This window comes from Acomys russatus, chromosome 1 (assembly GCF_903995435.1).
Source record: "Acomys russatus chromosome 1, mAcoRus1.1, whole genome shotgun sequence".
NCBI lineage: Eukaryota > Metazoa > Chordata > Mammalia > Rodentia > Muridae > Acomys > Acomys russatus.
In genome coordinates this window covers 6593463-6613043 of record NC_067137.1, presented here as the reverse complement: position 1 = coordinate 6613043, position 19581 = coordinate 6593463, and the positions used below count along the sequence as shown (strand labels likewise).

General features: G+C 48.9%; 1 pseudogene; it reads left to right on the top strand.

Annotated features, from left to right (window-relative positions):
- LOC127195501 (high mobility group protein B1-like) overlaps positions 1 to 4812 on the top strand; it is a 37088-nt pseudogene extending 32276 nt beyond the window's left edge.
- Positions 4813 to 19581: the final 14769 nt, after the last annotated feature.

Genomic DNA, 19581 nt, shown 5'->3' with positions numbered 1-19581 from the left:
AGAAGTGGAACTGCTGGTTTATATGGTAATTGTATGTTGAACCTTTTAAAGAACCGCGAAACTGTTTTCCATAGTGATTGCACCATTCTTCAACCCCACTGCCAGTGCAAAAGGGCTCCAATTTCTTCCCTTACCACACTGGTTCTTATCATTTCATTTCATTTCTTTTCTTTCCTTTCTTTCTTTCTGTCTTTCTTCTTCTTCTTCTTCTTCTTCTTCTTCTTCTTCTTCTTCTTCTTCTTCTTCTTCTTCTTCTTCTTCTTCCTCTTCTTCTTCTTCTGCTGCTGTATGGTAGAATCCAGAGGGATGTGGGATGCTGTCTTGTGAGCATTTCTCTAAAGATTAAGGATGCTAATTATCTTTTCTCTTGCGTGTTGGCTATTTGTACATCATCTGTGGAGAAATCTGTGTTTAAATGATTTGTACATTTTAAAATCAGCTTATTTGTTGTTTTATAATTGAATCGGCCTGAGAAGAAAGGTGCTGATCTTTCACCACTGGCCATGATGTTAGCTGAGTTTTCTGTAAATGGCTTTGATTGTGTTGATGTAATTTCTTTGTGTTCTTAGTTGGTTGACTATAGTAATCATAAACCCCCTGGGTTTTGTGGCGCAGTTTTGGGGGGCATGGTGATTTTGAGGCATGCACATGTCACACGACCCCAGAATTCACTGCAGACAGTGGGGACATGTCCAAGTTAACAGAGAAGAAACCGAGTCATGGGGAAGGTAAGCAAGCAGCTTGCCCAAGATCACAGGGTCAGTGTAAGGCCAGGCTTGGAGCCAGATGCCACATTTTAACTCATTTGTCTCCATTTGTTTAAAAATAATAAAACTCGGCCTTAAAAGAAATAAAGATGACAGGACATTCTCCACTGTTAAGTGGAGAAGGAGATCTGACTTTCACACAAACTCTGGTGCCCCATATTTGACCATGTCCCTTGGATGGGGACGCCCGGTGGCACTCAGAGGAAGGATAATAGGTCACCAAGAAGAGACTCGATACCCTATGAGCATATACAGGGGGAGGAGGGTCCCCCTCAGTCACAGACATAAGGGAAGGGGAATAGGGGGGAAGCGGGAGGGGGGAGGAATGGGAGGATACACACAAGGGATGGGCTAACAACTGAGATGTAATTTGAATAAATTAATAATAAAAAAAGGGGAAAAAAAAGAAATAAAGACACTTTCTCAAGGTTACCTAGCCAGAAGGTGGCTCCAGACCTTCACACGGGAGGGTGACAAACACGCTCAAACAAGCAAATGAAAAATGAAGAGATCTCATTTCTCCCTGTCTTCTCTTTTCTCTATAGAAAAGGTCCATGTAGATAGCATCACACACCCCCACCCCCACCCGACGCCCCGTCCCAGCTCCTCCCCCTCCCCTGGACAGAGTGCCCTATGGTGAAGGCGGGGCTCCTCAGTTTTCTCCCTGTGTGGTTAGGTGCCTGGCACACCCACTGCTAATCCTTCCTTCCTCTTCCCCTGCACCATCTATGATGAAGTAAGGCCCAGCATGCTGCTGTGAGCCTCTAGTCCCAGGTACTTGGAAGGCTGATGCAGGAGGATTGCTGGAGCCCAGGAGTGCCAGGATAGCGTGGTCAACATAGGAAGATCTTACCTCCTAAAGTAAGTAAGTAGAAATATAAAATAATGAATATTTCATTTGTTTTTCTATTTTATGTGTTTGTGTGTGTGTGTTTGTATACCCAAGTGCCTCCTACTATAAATAAATAACAATTTAAAAAAACGTTTGATTTTATTTTATGTAGAGGGCCGGAGGAGTGTGTGTGTATGTGTGTGTGTGTGTGTGTGTGTGTGTGTGTGTGTGTGTGTGTATGTAAGTGTTTTCTAAAATAAATAATTTTAAAAATGAATATTTCACTTTCTCTATTTTATGTGTATATGTGGGGGCCCAGAATATGAATATACACACATACATATGTTAACAAATATTTTTGCCCCTCCATTCATACATGTAAATGCAGGGTGCTACCCCAGATTCCTTGTATCCATGGAGATCCAGTGAGGGGACCTGGACCAACTGTGACCCTTGGAAAATATTTCTTTGCTGCCCCCACACCCTTCTCCTTGACACCCCAGATGGAACTGAGCTCTGAGCAGACGTGACTCTTAGTGAAATGGCGAGCCGCGTTACCCTCCTCCTCCTCCTCCACCTCCTCCTCCTCTTCCTCTGCCTCCTCCTCCTCCTCCTCCTCTTCCTGCCTCTGGTCTGCCTGCTAGCTTCTAGCCAGTGCAGCCTTCCATACATAGACTTTCCTGCTCTGGTGTGAAACATGAGCCCTTTACACTCCTATGGGAGAAGCATGGTACACAGTATGTGCACACTCTTCCCCGATGTCCCAGATTTCATCCTTACAGCTTGCCCCTCCTCCTCCCGAAAGGTGGCAAGGCCCCTATTAGACATGCTTTGCCCCCATGCCTCTGGGAGCTGACAGCGCTTACCTTGACACCTCAGCCGATTAACAGTCCATCACACCTTTCCCCTAAGAACCCAAAACCAACTAGACCGTCATTCGTGGCCTATCTTGCCAAGTCCTGCCTGCACTGGGAACATCTCTATGGCTCACATATCCTGTGTGTTGGAGAAGGGAGCCCAGCCACTTCTTCATTCTGTGACTTTACAGAAGACATTGATTTCACGGTGCCTCACTGACCCTCACCATAGCAATGGGTTTTCCCCCCAGTCTTATATTCCATAGCTGTGTCTGAATAAAAGGTGTTGAGTGTGACTGTGTCTCGGAAGTGTTCGGGCAGGCCAGGGGACCTGCAGGGGGAGCATGGGAGGGTCTTACTGCCAGGGTTCTTTCCCTTCACTGTGGGCAGGTGACACACGCGTGCCTCAAAACAGAAATAATCACAGTGACAAGCAAGTCCAGGGTTGCCTGCAGGTCTCTGGTAGGAGCTCTAGCTGGCCAGCATTAAAGAAAGCAGACACTCCCCATTGCTAATGGCTCCTCAGAGGGCCTGGGGCAGCACCCAGAACAAAGCAACTAAGATTAATGAAGAGCTGAGGCAGGGAGGCCTCCCGACAGCCTTCCTGGGAGGAAGGCCCTGGCAAGGTGAGTGGTGGACACGGTTGCATACCCACTCCACCAGGGAGGTTGTCGAGGCTGTTCAGAAAGGCTGAGAAGTGTTCAGAAACACTGATTGCCTACACACACACACACACACACACACACACACACACACACACACACACACCTCCCTGGTTCTCATGTCTCTGCTTTGGGGGTTGCAGAAGCAGCTTAAGGCATTCTACTGTGCAACAAGGATTAAGAACCAGCTTCTCAGACCTCTCCAGGAGCAGGGTAGCTTATGTTGAGAGACAGGGAAAGAGAGAAAGAGGGAGAGAGAGAGAGAGAGAGAGAGAGAGAGAGAGAGAGAGAGAGAGAGAAGCTAGAAGAGAAAATAACTTTATTTTTAAATGCCAAGTTGTCAGGGTGGCTTGGTGGTGTCACATGCTCCCCATCCCCACCCCCACATGCCCCAAGAACACACCTGGGCTTGCTGGAGGCCACTACCCACATAGTGTTGTCCCAACAGCTCCCAAAGTACCAAGCTTCTTCTACACTCCTCCCTACCGTTGGGGGGTGGGGAGGGCGGGGCACCTCTTTCTTAGTGCTGCACCCTCCTTGTCAAATGCTTTAATCCTCCAACAATGAGCAGTGGCAACGAATTTGGCAGAAGGCTCAGAGAGCTTTTCCTGAGAGGGAGGGTGCTGCCGGCGGCTGCTGGGATGCTAGTTTGGCTCTCCAGCGGAAATGCTGCCGCTCTGCTAGCTGCCTGCCTGCCTGTCTTGACTTCCACATCTGTGCTGGGACACCTGAATGACCTGAGACCTCCCCCTGCCCCCCATCACCCAAGCTCCCACAGACATCAAAAGCCGCTCCAAACTGAGCCAGCTGCATTTGAGGTGTGGGCCCACCTCCCAGGCCCTGCTTCCTGGGGCCTCAGCCAAACCCCAGGCTTCCTGATGGGCGAGCAGGCACAAGGGGCCTTCACAGTGTCTCTGTGGTTTTCCTGGGGAGCAGACTATGGGAGGTGAGAGCCTCTCGGAACTCACACAGAGGCTTCATCTGTGTCCCTAGAGGAGGGAGGAGCAGGAAGACCCGTCCAAGGACATTCTACCTTGCCTCTGGATTTTTCCGTGACCTTTTCAGAGCCTTTCATTTAATCACCAAATAACCCTTCAGCAGGAGAGCCAGCTGCATTTTGCACATAGGAGGCTGAGGAGCTGAGGGCAGGGACAGTGCAGTGGTTCTCAGTCTGGGGTCACGACCCTTTTGGGGGAGTCAAGTGACCCTTTCACAGGGGTCTAATATCAGATATCCTGCATATCAGCTATTTACGATTCATAACTGGCAAAATTACAGTTATGAAATAGCAAGGAAAAAAATTTTACTGTTGAGGGTTAATTTAACAGTTAGGGGTCACCACAACATGAGGAACTGTATTAAAGGGGTACAGTGGTTAGGAAGGCCGAGGGTCACTGGTTTAGAGGACTGTCGCCTGTCACCCAGCCTTGCTGATCCCCCTCTATCTTCTCAACCCTGAAATGCAGACTGCATTGTTACTGGAACTCTGTCTGCTCTCTACGGAAGGGGGCTCAGAGCCCCCTCTACTCGCAAGCTTTGACCCAGGGCCACCAGGAGTCATAGCGGAGCAGGTCTTATTGGAAGGCATCTTTCACGTGATTTACACCGTCCTCAGGGTGCTGTCGGCCCTGGCACTGTTTGGCACATTTGCCGAGGGTCAGCTGGCGATTGAGTGTTCACACCCAGCCAACTGAGTCCCACCTCTACCACTACCATTGCTGCATCCTCGGGAGCAAGGTTAGGCCTACAGGGTTTAGGACGTGCGTTCCAATTCTGTGCTGCCTCTTTCTTAGACACGTGCCCTACGAACACGGTCAGGCTTGGGCCCAGGTCTCAAAGCAAACAAGAATCCAGGCCAGTGAAGCCCATGAGTTAGAAAAACTTAACACCTTGAAATCATCCCTTTCTTAGTCAGGTGTGGTGGTGCATGCCTATAGCAGCAGCTCCTGGGAGGCAGAGACAGGAGCATGCCTGTGGTAGCAGTACCTGAGAGGCGAAGACAAGATTGCAAGGCTGAGGCCAATCTGGGCTACACAGTAAGTCTGTCTCTGAGAGAGGGATTTGGGAAGCACCTCCTTCTTGGGCCAAGGCAGTTTTTAGAAAGAATAAGCAGCCTATTAAGATGAGACTTGATAGTCTATGACCATATAGTGGGGGAGGAGGTCCCCCTTGGTCATAGACCTGGGGGGGGAGGATAGCGTGGAAGCAGGAGAGAGGGAGGAACAGGAAGATACAAGTGATCTGAATAAATAAAATTTTTTAAAAAGCCAAGGCAAGCCAAGAAAGAGACTTGAGCATTCGCCAGAAGGGGACATTTCTTTTATTATACTTAGAAATGGATGCTTAAGTCATAAAAGAAGAGAGATTTGAGTTTGACTACAAAGTAATGAAAAGGTTCTATATTTAAAAATAAAAATGACTGGAGCTGGGGTGTGGCTCAGTTGGGGGAGTGAAGGGTTTGGGACCCTGGAGTATGCAAACTGGGCCTGGTGGTGGCCAGCAATGATCCTGTCACTAAAGACACGGATGCAGGTGGATCAAAAGAGCTCAAGGTCTTCCTCAGCTGCCTAGAGGGGTGGAGGCCAGCCTGGGCTACAAGAGATCCTGACTCAAAGCAAAACAAGCAAGCAAAGAATTAAAAAAGGCAAGCCAGGAGGTGGCGGCTCAAGCCTTTAATCCTAGCATTTGGGAGGCAGAAGCAAGCAGATCTCTGAGTTCAAGACCAGCTTGGTCTCAGAGCAAGTTCCAGGCTAGCCAGGTATACACAGAGAAACCCTGTCTCAAAAGACAAAAAACAAACAAACAAAAACCTAACAAGAGCATACAAACACAAAAACAAACAGACAAACAAACAAAACAGAAAAGGAATATTTAGGACATTTAAAGTAGAACATGTGTATGCATGTGTACACATATACATATATGTGCTTGTAAATGTCTATGTACATTGTATATATGTGTGTGTATACTATATATAGATATGTTTTTATATTATCTTCTTCTTAAAAGGTTTTCAGATAGGAGTTAATGTGAGCTGACAGTTAGAAACAAAAAGGCTTTTTTATAGATGGGGGCAAGAATGATGAAGCAATTTACATAAAACAAATTACAAGCACATTCCCAGAAAAATGTCCCAGCTTGTTAATCTTCAATGAGATGCAAAGCTAACTAGAAAGAAGTGTTTTAACGGACACTCAAGGACTCAGGAAAGAATGATGAAATAGCCAGCTTTGTGCGTTGTCAGAGCCTGAATCAATCCTTGCAATGCTCAAGGAAAATAATATGGTGACAGATATTGAAGACTATAAAAATGTTTGTTCTTACCCACAGTAATTTTACCCCCAGGAAATTATGGCAAGAATTCAAAAATGTGGGAAGACTTTTATGCACACACATGACTCCTCTGCGGCATTGCTTAAAAAAGAAAAAAAAGAAGGAAAGTTGAATGTCCTAAAGTAGGAAAATGGTTAACTGTATTTTGCCCTCTCACTGAATGGAATGGGATGCAAAGCATCCTTTAAAGCAGAAGCTTACGAAAAAGAAAAGAGAAAAAGAAAGAAAGAATAGCTGTGGCAAATGTTAACTTTAAGAGGCAGGATGTGGGGCTGTGGAGCTGCCTGTGGTTAAGAGCACTGGCTGCTCTTCCAAGGGAGCAGGGTTCGCTTTCCAGTGCACATGTTGGATGCCTCAGAACCACCTGTGACTCCAGCTCCGGAAGATCTGATGCTTCTTCCGGTCTCCATGGCTACCTGTGCTCAAGTGTACATGCAGATTCATCATATGCATGCGTGTGTGTGTGTGTGTGTGTGTGTGTGTGTGTGTGCCTCTGTGTATGTGCTTATGTGTGTATGTATGTGTGTGTGTGCCTCTGTGTGTATGTGTGTGTGTGCCTCTATGTGTGTATGTGTGTGTGTGTGCACCTCTATGTGTGTATGTGTGTGTGTCTCTTTGTGTGTGTGTGTGTGTGTGTGCGCATGCGTGCATGTGTGTGTGTAGGTAAGCACATGTGGCACAATGCAGAACTCAGAAGACAACTCTCAGGAGCTGTCCCATCTCCTGGGATCTGGACATTAAACTCAGATTGCCATGCCTACACAGAAGTGCCTCTACTCACTGAGCCATCTCAGTAGCCTCTACACACACACACACACACACACACACACACACACACACACACACACACAGTTTCACTCTGCAGCTTCTGTCTCCTGACTACTAGGATTAGAGGCATGCACCCACCACATCTAACCATTTTTTGAGTCAGGCTGCTTAGGTGTGGTTTACTAACTTCTGCTATTGTAAGCCACCAAGTCTGTGGTTGTTATTGTGGTCCAACAGCCCTAGTGAACTTATGAATTGCTTAATCCCCCTGAAGACAGGGTTTCTCTGTGTAACAACCCTGGCTGTCCTGTAGCCCAGACTATCCTCAGACTCAGAGATCCCGCCTGTTTCTTCCTCCCTAGTGTTGGGACTAAAGGCGTGTGCCACCTCTGCCCAGCATGCATTGCTCACAGCCTGGGGCCCCCGCAGCAGAGCCCCTTGGCAAGGCAATTTCATCAAGAAGTCTGAGAAGTCACATCAGCCACACCATGTGGAACTTATCCGCTGGCCCTGACTGGAGCCTCAGCTCTCCCCGCTCCCAAGGTCTGGGACCTGCAAGATGTCCTGAGTCAGGGTCCCCTCAGCTATCACCTTCATGGCTCCTAAGAGCCAAGTGATTTTTCTCAGTCCCCACTCTGGCCCCTAAAGCTGTTAGCTTATAAACCTTAACACATGCTCTTCTTTCTCTCAGGGACTTCATGGTGTGCTCCAGTAAACTACTTTTATTCAGGTCTCAACAAGTAGCCAAATACGTCTCTACTTCTATGTTCCTGTGCCCACTCTCTTCTTCCTTGGGCACAGAGATGTCTGACTGAACCTTTCGTTCCTGCTAAATGCAGCTGAGGGCACAAGGACTACACAGTTGGAAAAGCCAGCGAGTTGAGAACCAGAGTACTGAAAGGCCTCTGAGAAGAAGCCTCCCAGGTCCTGTCTCCCAGCACCCGTCTCCTGCAGTAAGATGTGTGTGGACTGTGTTTGGAAGGCAGGAGATGCAGAGAAGCCCTCCTCTGAGCAGACACGAGTATTTCCAGCTCCGGAACAGCTCTGGCAAGTTGCATGGCTGGTACTGTGAAGATGAAGACGGTCCTTCCTCATGTCCTCTCTGCAGGGGTGGGCTTCCTGATATTGGTGAGGTCCTGAGGTAGCTCCCAAGTCAAACTGGTCCAAGCCTGTATGTTTCAAATATCTGACTGGTAGAACATTCTGTCCGTTCATGTGGAACACCTAGCAGCAGAAGCAGGGGCCGCCTTGTCTAGCCTCAATAGGAGAGGATGCACCTAGGCTCACTGCAGCTTGTCATGCCAGGACTGGTGGATATCCATGGAGGCCTCCCTTTTTCTGAGGAGAAAGGGAGACGGGGCAGAAGGGTTGGGGGGGTGGAGAGGAGAGGAGTGAGAGAAGAGAAGGGAGGGGAAACTTCGGTAAGGATGTGAAGTTAATTGATTAATTAATTAATAATTGTTTAAAGGACATTCTGACCAAACCCAAGCATGCTTTGGAGAGAGAAGGCCCCTAATTCACCTTCCCACAGTGCTTCGGGGAGATGTCATCGACGGAAGCCTGAGGCTGGAAGAGGCAGGTGCGTCTGCCTCCCAAGCCGTCGCTTCTCTACTGTGTCTCTGAAGAGAAGACGAAAGCTGCTGAGAGGGAGGAGGACCAGTACACAGGGCAGTAGAGGAGAAGACAGGGAATCCCCAAGGCTGACTGGGCAGCCGGTTCTGTGAACTACCCCAATGTGACAAGGTAATGTCAACCTTGTCAGGTCTCACACCTGGGAGGAATGGCTGAGGGACCTCTTCAACATATCAAAGTAGGCCTGGCATCCAGGTTCTCCCGGCATCCCTCAGTCCCTATCCCTGACAGAGTCCAGATACTAACTTGGGCTTCCTCCCTCAGCTGTCCTTCCCCATATAACCCAACCATTTTGGTTACCTGGTCGTTTGCCCTCTACTCTCTTGGCTCAGGCTGCCTCCACCTCCTTCATCAGCAATTAACCCCCCTCCCCTCACATGGCCCAGCAAAGTCTGGTCACCTTCACTCTGGGCTCTCCTGGATGTCCCTACCTCTGACCATGTCTCCCGTTATCTACAATAAACTTTCTCCTCCACCATATCTAGGGCCAGTCATGTCCCTTCTCTTATTATTTCTTTTTTTTCCATTCAAACCTAAAGGAGTCAGCTTTGCCCTCAACCCCAGGGCAGCTGGAGAAGGTTGCCTTGGAGACCCTTCTGCTTAGACCTTTCCCTAAATGTTCACATCCAACTCTGTTAGCCTCGCCTGTCCAGAGCACCCCTTCCGAGGATAGTGGCAGTCACACACAACCATTCTGTAGCTATGTAGCGAGCGGCTCGGGGTCCCTGGCTGGCTGTGTGTCCTGTGAGAACACAGAGACACAGCCCTGGAGCCTCCTACTTCATCTTTTCTGTGTCCATGGAAGGATGCACTCGAGCTGAAAGTCCAAAGGGGTTCCATGGGAGTTAGGCTGTCTCTCAAGCCCTGGACTCTAGATCAGCCAGGCCCTACAAACCAGTCACATCGTCTCAGTGGGAAAACCAAGGAACAGAAAGGTGAGGGTGGGGAGCCCGAGGCCACAGGCTTTGCGTTTCTTCAGCTTCTTTCTGCCTGGTAGCCCTGTCCCGCAGCCCCAGCACCCAGTGAGCCGGCATCTCACATATGACCACAATTACCATGAGCTGGACCTGAGCCCAGCCACTCTGCAAGCACATCCAGGCTTGGTCCCCCGCCAAGTTTCCGTCTCAGTAGAAAAATGAGAAGGTCCAGGGCTACATGTTAATCCCAAGCACAAGCAAGAAGGAAGGGGCCAGCCACGATCGCCCAAGGCAGCCGCAGTCCACAGAGAACTCTCTAGATCTTTCCGGGAGGCAGACCAGGCCCGGCCAAATGGAAATAAGCTGACTTTTGGCAACAAACCTGACTCTGTGGCCCAAGGCAGACATCGCTGGTGAGACTTAGCTGGTGGTCCCACAACCGTCCCTCTTTCTCAGGTGCCCCTGCCTTGTGCTACTTTGCACAATCCCTGTGGGTGTCATCCCCATCTTCTGCCACAGAGCAGGAGAGGTGGCCTAGGGCTGGAACCATTGCTCTCCTAATGCTCTCCAGCTCTACAAAGCAGCCTAGACCCCGCCTGCTGTTCTCCCACAGTGATGCCGACATCTGAGGAGGTGTCTGGCTGCCTCTGTCCTACACCTTGATACACGGCCTTGGTAGGACTCCACGTTCCACACTGGCTACTCTTTGATGTCAAGACCTCGGGTCCTGAGGCTGACTAATGTCTCCCCAGTCTTCCCTTCGGTCAAGACTAAGATCCCCTTTTTTCTCCCAGAAGTCAAATAGCTATCAGGGGAGGCACTGCCCTCTCTGCTTTGGGGTCAAAGGTGTTAACTACCAATACTGTGTAATGACTAAAATCCTATAGAGGGCAGCGGCCCTCAACTATCAAGTGTCAGGTGGGGATGAGCTGAGCCCCTGCTCCTCCACCACCCCCACCCCACCGAGCCCCCACCTCCACCCCCTGCACTAAGGACAATGGCTGTTGCCCTCTAGAAGAATACAATTCCTCAGAAAATGAGGTCTGTGAGAGATAAAGGTGCTTATTCACATTAGCTCCTAGCCTGGCTGAGGCAGGCCCAGGGCCTGCAGCCAGGCCTCTGAGCCACAGGGATCTCCAAGTGCAGCCTCTGGCCGACTTGGGTATTCACAGGCTGCCGGGACAGGACAGGCAGCCTTGGTTTTGAGGCCAGCTGCTGGAGCCAGGAGGTTGGCCAAGCTTTCCTCAGAGGCCTTGCAAGCAGTTGGGCCCTTGGGGAAATGCCTTTGAAACCCAGTCTGTTATCTCATCTCCAATCTCTAGTGTCAACGCCAAGCAGAGTGGGGAGCTGGGAATTATGGGGGTAGGAGGCTGCCTGTGGAAATGAAGCATTATTCTCAAAAGGTCATATCTCCCTCTTTCTCCTTTTTTTCCCCTATGTTCAAAAGGCACAAATGATCACTTTGTATTTAAGCCAATCTTGATTTTTTTTCAGAGAACCGAAGAAAGGAAAAAAATATTTTTCTAGGTCTTATTATAAAAGCCACGGGGCTGGAAAGACAGAAAGAAGCCGTCTGTCCCCTTCTAGGGCCCTCCCAGGTGCCCACCTGAGCCTGAGGGCTGGCTGGTCTGTGAACACTTAGCCTGGCCAAGCTGTTGGGGCTACCTCCACACACTCCCCACCCAGGCCCAGCTACTTCCCTGCTGCAGGGTGGAAGGCCATCTCTTCTGCTTAGTCCTCATGGGAACTGGAAACTAGCCAAGATCCTGAATGAGCCAGTGATCTGGGTCCCTCTGGAATTGGGGGTGGGGAGGGGCCAGACAGTGCTTTCCCATCCCAGAACACCCGGGAGTGCTGACTCAACTGCATGCTGGAAAGGGTCTTCCAAGGCAACCAATGGGTCCTGTTCTGACCAAGAAAAAACCTCCTCCTCCATTTCCTATTTAAGTGAGTGCCAGTGTGGGGGAAGCGGGGAGGGGGAGGTCTTGGGGGGGATGAGAAAGGCTTTCATTCCCTCCATCCTACTCCCACCTATAAAAACAGCTATGCTCCAACTCCCCAAGCTGAGGCTGAAGTGAGGGGGTGGGAGGCCAGGGAACAGCCTGTAGCAGGCATGGATGCTCTCCAAGAACCCCTCTGGCTCTGACCAGCTGCAGGCTGTGAAGACAGACTCCGGGGTGGGTCGTGGGGGGGGGGGGGTCATCCCCAGCTGTAAACTTATTGCACTCTGGGCTCTGAGCAGCCCTGGCTGCTCAATATGACATTTCTTTAAACACTGGAGCCAGAGATAAGGAACAGACCAGAGGGAGAAAGCTGAGGAGGCCTGGGAACCAAAGTGGGACCAGAGAGAAAAGGCAGACAGACACATGAACCTACTGGAGCATGGGCCCACGCCTCCACATGTGCAGGGACCCCTCACTTTACTTTAGACTGCACAGTGGGGTTCAGGAGCTGGAGCCCGACTCAGGGGCCCAGCCATTACTTCACTGTTCAGAATGTCTGAGGCCACGCCCAACTTTTGCCCAGACAGGAAGACAGGCAGAGCTACCACCACCACCAGGGTTCATGAAGCAATGGCGCCATGATGTGCTCCCGTGTAGCCTCGCAGGACTCCGTAACCATCTGCAGGGGAAAAAAATGTTCCACTGTCTAACTCCTGCAGTGAGCTGAAGTTGTAGCCAGCACCAACTCCCCAGGGGATGAATCTCAGAAACAAGAGAGGACAACCAGGTGGTCCCCAAAGTAAGTGTAAGAGCGTAAGTAGAGGCAGAGGGCTCACGCTGGGATGGTACCTGCCCCGGGGTGGTTAGGAAAGTCACTAGACATAGTGGTAGCAATAACAGCAGGTGCCACTGTTACACAGAGAAGAGGGAGGGTCTTCTGACAGGGCCTCTGCAGAGTGCTTTCAGGGTCACTTCTGTGGTCCCTTGGATCCTAGAAGTACCATATCAGAGTGGTCTGTGTCCCTCTGTAGTTGAAGGCCCTCTTAAAAGTAGGCAGGATGTCCCATCAGGACTGTACCCTTTTGAACTTCTGAAGACATGCAGGCCCTTCCAGGATGGCACGCTTCCAGGGAGACTCTCTCCCCACTTACATAGTCTGTGACTGATCTTCAGTCTCCAAGCCCTGATAGACAGCGAAACAGAGCAACCAGCTGCACCACTTTCTCCAGGTAGAAAGCTTGAATAGACTCCTAGCCCCCACCAAGGAAAACATGACCTAGGGAACTCGATCTGGCTAAGTTTCTCTATCCCTCACTTTTATTCATTTGTTTATGTATTTATTCATTTATTTTGGGTTTTCCGAAACAGGGTTTCTCTGTGTAGCCTTGGACTCACTTTGTAGACCAGGCTGGCCTCGAACTCACAGTGATCCGCCTGCCTCTGCCTCCCGAGTGCTGCGATTAAAGGCATGTGCCACCACGCCCTGCTGATTTTTCTTTAAAGATTTATTTATTATTATGTATACAGTGCTCTCCCTACATATACACCCCCAGGCCAGAAAAGGGTATCAGATCACATTATAGATGGTTGTGAGCCACCCTGTGGCTCTGGAAGAGCAGTCAGTGCTCTTAACCACTGAACCATCTCACCAGCCCCCTCTCCCTCATTTTTCACTCCATCCCACCAACTCTGGAGACAATGGAAAGGTCTGGGATGTGGGTTCAAGAGGGACACAGGTGGATTGTTAGAGGTGTGAGGTTTATTATAGTAGTTATTATAGAATATTTAATAATACAATATATTTAGTTATTAATGCCATAGGTAGACAACAGCACAGCCCCAGCACCAGTAACAAGCACATCATATCAGAGGCTCTGAAGAGTAGAAGTTGGAGCCTGTGGGGCAGAAGCAGGAGCCCAGGGAGAGGGTGGAGAACAGGATGTGTGGCCATCAGTGCCCACTTGGATGTAAACTCATTTCCCCAGGACCCTTGAAATCTCTAAGCTAAGGACAGGGTCCCTGTAATGTGTTCATCGTATCTGTGAGAGGGAAAAGACAGATGCACGTGTGTGGAGGCTTGAGCAATAACTGGATCTAACATCGCATTCTTATACCAGTGCGCTGTTTGTGTAACCCCAAGACACCGGTCCCACACAGCCACAGCCATCAGAGCATGCTAGAGTCTAGAACCTTGCCCTGACTGAGCCTAGAACCAGTGCCTTGGAAAGTAGACCACCAGGCCAGTTCTATGATTTGTCACCTCAGATGGTTGGCTGTCTCTTGCAGTGGAGGAAAGGGTTCAGATGAGGCAAGGACATAGGACTAACATGTCAAACCTGAAACAGCATTGCACAGGGAGGGAGGGAGGGAGGAAAGGAGCAAGGGAGGGAGAAAGAAGAAAAAAAAAGAAGAGAAAAGAAAGCAAAGAGCAACCACCTAAGTCCCTTCCTCATCCCTTTTCCCAGGAGATTCTGTTCTTGGGAAGCTGGCCTTGAGTACCTGGCCTCAGAAAAAAAAAAAAAAAAAAGATAGTGTCAACTGAAGGTGGTTGACAGTCTAAGGTACCTACCTGCCTCCCCAAAAGAAGAGTGGAAGACTCCGCCAGCACCCCTGTGCCCACACAGTGAAATGGATGTGGCCATGGGACTATGTCACATTGACATCTTTCCTTTCAGATATGTCAGTCATTCTGGCCTGGGGCTCATGCTGTTCCCTTTGGGGATGACTTTGCCTTCATCTTCTTAATCTTTCTGTGACAATTCTACGCTTAGCCCTCAGTGCACCATCTCATCATCTCGCAGATTCCTGAAGATTCTGATCCACAGCCTGAGCGTTTGTATGAGAAAACCAGCACTAGCCAGAGCCCAGACCTGCAAGCTGGCCCCAAACATGTCTTGTCCACCTCTGACCTCTCAGAGAGCAAAGGCGCAGCTCCCAACCCTTCCCTAGCATGCACCCTCTGCCACCTCAGGACCCAGTGATAAGTGTTCTGGATCCTGGCAGGAAGACAGCAGATCACTCTTGCAAATGCCATCAGATGTTTCCCTGGGCAGAAAATGAAGCAGAGAAGGAGTGGTGAGCACAGAGGGTATGAGTCTCATGGCTGCTGCTGTCCCCTCAACACTGTAGACATCATCCCTTCCCCTACACACACACACACACACACACACACACACACGCGCGCGCGCGCGCGCGCGCGCGTCTTGAGAGCTTTCCAATTCTTTTCTGCACTGCACGGACCTCATGAAAAGTGACTCAGCCTTACATAAGAGATGGGAATTTGAGGGGGACAAGGAGACTGATGACTCACTGCCTTGAAATTTCCAGTGGATTACACATGTTTTCTTAGATGATTGAAAGGAATTCGTTGTTAATGATAGTTGCCCCCCCAAAAAAAATGTGTTAGGAGCCAAATTGGAGTGAAGATCCTGAGTCAGAACAGGAGGGAACAGTTGTGATGGACAGGAGCGGAGAAGAGGCCAAGGACAAGGCTTCAGGTCAACCAAGGTGACACGAGTCCTTACACTGCCATGAGGGCCATGAGGGCCTGGGGAAATGGCTCAGTGGACAAAGTGCTTGTCGTGTAGGTGGGGGACAGAACCCTGCTCCTCAGGACTCATGTAAGGTGAGTTCTGTGTGGCAAGTAGCCAGTGGCTGCCTGCAATCCCAGCCCTCGGGAGGCAGAGGCAGAGAAGTCCCAAGGCGAGCTTGCCAGCTAGACTAGGCAGTCATGAGCTCTGAGCTCCGTGGAGAGATCACGTGTCAACATATAAGAGGAAGCATGGCAAAGCATGACACCTAACATCAACTTCAGGCACGTATGTGCAGCCTCACTTATGCACATGTATGTTCACACACAAACAAAAACACATCCAAATAATAAAATAAAAGCTTGTTTAATAAATTTTAGGCCATTACAACACATACCAACCCAGACCTCAGAATATTCTAGAACACATCCAGAAAGAAAGAGCGGAGAGTTGATGCAATATGCACAAGTGCATGTGAACTCTGAACTTTGTCCCAGGCAACTTTTGGTTCTTTGAGCCCAATCATCTCCCCTCAACGCCATTTATTCTCTCTAAAACTTTCCACATCTACCAAATTTCTCTCCCCGATGAAGAAGGTCTTTAAGCTTCAAGCATCTGGTCCTTCCCACTCTGAGTTCCATAGCTTTTATGACTCTTGTGTGCTCGCACACTGAGAAATCTATCTGCTGCTTTTGTCTTGATTCATCTATCAACTCTTGTTCAGCACTCAACTATCTAGCCTGGAGCAGAAGGTTTGTTTCCTTATTCTGGCATGCTCATTAACTTTATTAATTGTTTTAGCACTTCCCAAAGGCTTGTAAAGCAAGGACCATCTTGGATAATTCTATCTTCTCTTTTACTTAGAAGATCCTTAGAGGTGCATGGGCAATGTTTCAAAAAATGTATTCTATGAGCCTCACGTTTTATGAGATTACAATTTGCATTATTTTTTTTTTAAGCCTGATTAGTTTAGGGAAATGTTGGATTATAAAGATGGGTGTTTTTTAATTACATGATTCTAAGGCAGCAGTTCTCAACCTGTGAGTTGCAACCCTGTGGTAGGTCGATCATCAGATAGTCTGCATATTAGATATTTATATTACAATTCATAACAGTAGCAGAATTACAGTTATGAAGGAGGCATGAAATGATTTTATGGTTGGGGGTCGCCACAACATGAGGAGCTGAATTAAAGGGCCGAGCATTAGAAAGGTTGAGAACCACTGGCCTAAGGCTTTTTGAATGGTGCCATGTGGTAAGGCAAGGCACAGAAATCCAGACATACAACGGAGTTAGGCTCAGTGCAGCAGATGTTCAGTGGCCTTCTTTGCCAGGGTCTTGGGATGGAAGGCAGGATGATCTGTAAAGCGTGTGACGACTTTTGGAACACGGTCAAGTGACAAATCGGTTGTTTCTTACCAGGAACTCTGTGTTTGTCAGGCCCACTGACTGTTCTCTTTCAAGCGAGCTCTATGCTCCTAAGAAAGCCGCTCTGAACCCTCTCAACAATGGTTCTGGAGCCCCAGGCCCTGGGCGAGCACTGACTACAGGCAACTGTGCAAAGTCACTCAGGAGAAGTCAAATCTTTCTGTGCAGAAGGCCACTAAAACACATGTGCAGCATCTCCGTGTTCCTTAGCTTTGAAATGACACCTCTTACACAGCTACCGCATGGTGGCAGTTTACTGTGACAATGACTTGAAGTGTCCTCTCCCTGCTCAAGTTACAGGTCTTGTCAGCCCCATCTGTGAGACTTGGAGTGATCTCTCCCTTGAGAGTGTGGCAGCATACCTTCCCAGGCCTTGTAAGCGAATTACTAACCTCCAACACAAGACTTCAAAGTATAAAGAGCTGACAGTAGTGGGACATGCCTTGAAGTCCAGCACTCAGAAGGCAGAGGCAGGTAGATGGATCTCTGAGTTCCAGGCCAGTCTGTCTCTCTCAGAAAATAAACACACACACACACACACACACACACACACACACACACACACACACACACAGAGTGGGGCGGAGGGGCAAAGAGACAGAGACAGAGACAGAGAGGGAGGGAGGGAGAGAGAGGGAGGTGAGTGAGTGAAAGAGTGGGAGAGGGAGAAGGAGAGAGAGAGAGAGAGAGAGAGAGAGAGAGAGAGAGAGAGAGAGACTGACTCATGGTCTCAGAATGAGCTAATTGTCTAAGATGCCAGACTCAAACTCAAACTATATATAAGCCTAAACCTTTGACAGACATTTGGAGAGCTCAGTGTCAAGGCCACGCCTGTAAGCACATGAACTTGGAAGCCCTGCCTTCCATCCTTGGCCCCACCTTCCACTACGCAGGGACTATTCAAGTCCTTGTAAATCTGCACTGTGTGGGCTGACACTTTTCCTGGGCACCTCATATAGAGTTCAGACTTTAATTATAGCTTGCTTTTCACAAGGTCCTGCTTCAATGAGCAACAGATTAATAACTTTGGAACTCACATTATATGAATAATTGTACCTCATTGTGTCTGGCAAGGGTTTCCTAGAGAAACAGAACCAATCACTGGGGTGGGGGAGGGGAGGGTCGCTAGAATGGTTTCCAATGCCAGAGAAATGGGTAGCTGTTCTGGATGCCTTAGCAGGTTCAGTCTGGCATTGAAGGAGCCTGAAGATTGCTGGAGAGTGGCTGCTCTTCAGTTCATGTTGCGACCAGAAGAAACTTCCATCTGCTAAAGCATGGCAGTGGCAGCCACAGTTTAGATGCGCTTGCTCAGCAGGAAACCAAGACCAGCAAGCAGCACAACCTTGTCCTCGGACCCCTTTTATCTAGGCTACTCAACAGAAGGTTCCCCACACTCTAAGCAGGTCTGCTGGCTCAATCTTCTCTCCCGACAGACTCGTCCAGTGGCTCTCAGATCTCATCAAGCTAACAAGCAAGATTACTCATCGCTCCATCGCTCATTCATCGTGTGCATTTCTGTGAGAGCTGATCACATCAGCCCTCCTCTTAAAGGATTATAAACCTAAGTTTAAAAAAATTGCCTTAGCAAAAAACCATGTAACTCAAGAACTCATACTTTGAGTGTCTCCTTATTTTAGTCATATGTACAGCTAAGATCTGGGCAGTGAAAAAGAAAGAATTTGGCTCTAAAAGTTTGTTGACATATCCACGATATTTCCAAAAAAGTGAGCAACAGCAGGGGCTATAAAGGTCAGATAAATGAAGCCATGCTACTCCTTCAGAATACCATGAGGCCATCATACCTCAGATGGCCATCTTGGTATCATAGGAGCAAAAATGCCACAGTGCAGAAAAGGAAATGCTTACTTACAAGATGATGCCACGGTCTTAGAGAGAGAGAGCCTCAGTCCAGCCCAGCACCAGGAAGACCCGTGGGAAAAGAAATTAGGAGCATCTAAGTAAAGCCTGGATGGGCTAGGAGGATGGGTGGAGCCTACGGACCAGAACAGTACAAAGGAGAGAAAAGGGATTTGAGAGTTGGGACTGAGGCTGGAGGAGAGCTGGGAGCTAGTAGGCAGGAGAAGCAGCCATTAAGGATTGCTGAGGCTGGTACTCTACATTTGACCACCTCCCCTTGGTGGGGAGACCTGATGGCACTCAGAGAAAGAACAAGCAAGATACCAAGATGAGACTTGATAGCCTATGAATTGCTGAGGCCATCTTAAAGATGTGAACCACTCTGTGTTGTCATGTGCTATATGGTCAACATCTTCTTTCCACCTCCACATTAGTAAGTGGCTGGGACCAAGCATCCCCTCCAAGGAGCCTTGCCCCCATCACACAGAAACCCTTTAGAGATGTTGGTTCTTTCACCAGCAGGAAGCCACCCTCTCGATGTGGCCCTGTGAGCAAAATCAATTAAGGGGACTCTTTAAAGATTTATTTATTTATTATTATGTATGTGAATGCTCTTCCTGCATATACACACACAGGCCAGAAGAGGGCCTCAGATCACATTATAGATGGTTGTGAACCACCATGTGGGTGCTGGGAATTGAACTCAGGACCTCTGGAAGAGCAGACTGTGCCCTTAACCTCTGAGCCATCTCTCCAGCCCCCAATTCTTTATAAAAAAAGATGTTGGTCAGATGTGAGAGACACAGAGGTCTGTGGGCACTGGGGCTGTTAACGGACCAGCATCATTAATACCACGCGGCAGGTGGGGAGAGAGAAACTGTGCAAAGGTGTCCTCAGTGTGACAGAAGCTGTGGGGCACCCTCCAGATCCATATTTTCATGTCTTAATTCCCCAATACTATGTTTAACGACAGAAACTTTGAAAAAGGACCCCAATCCCACCTAACAGGTGGCCTTGTAATCAAAGGAGATCTGGACCCTGAGATACCGGAGTCT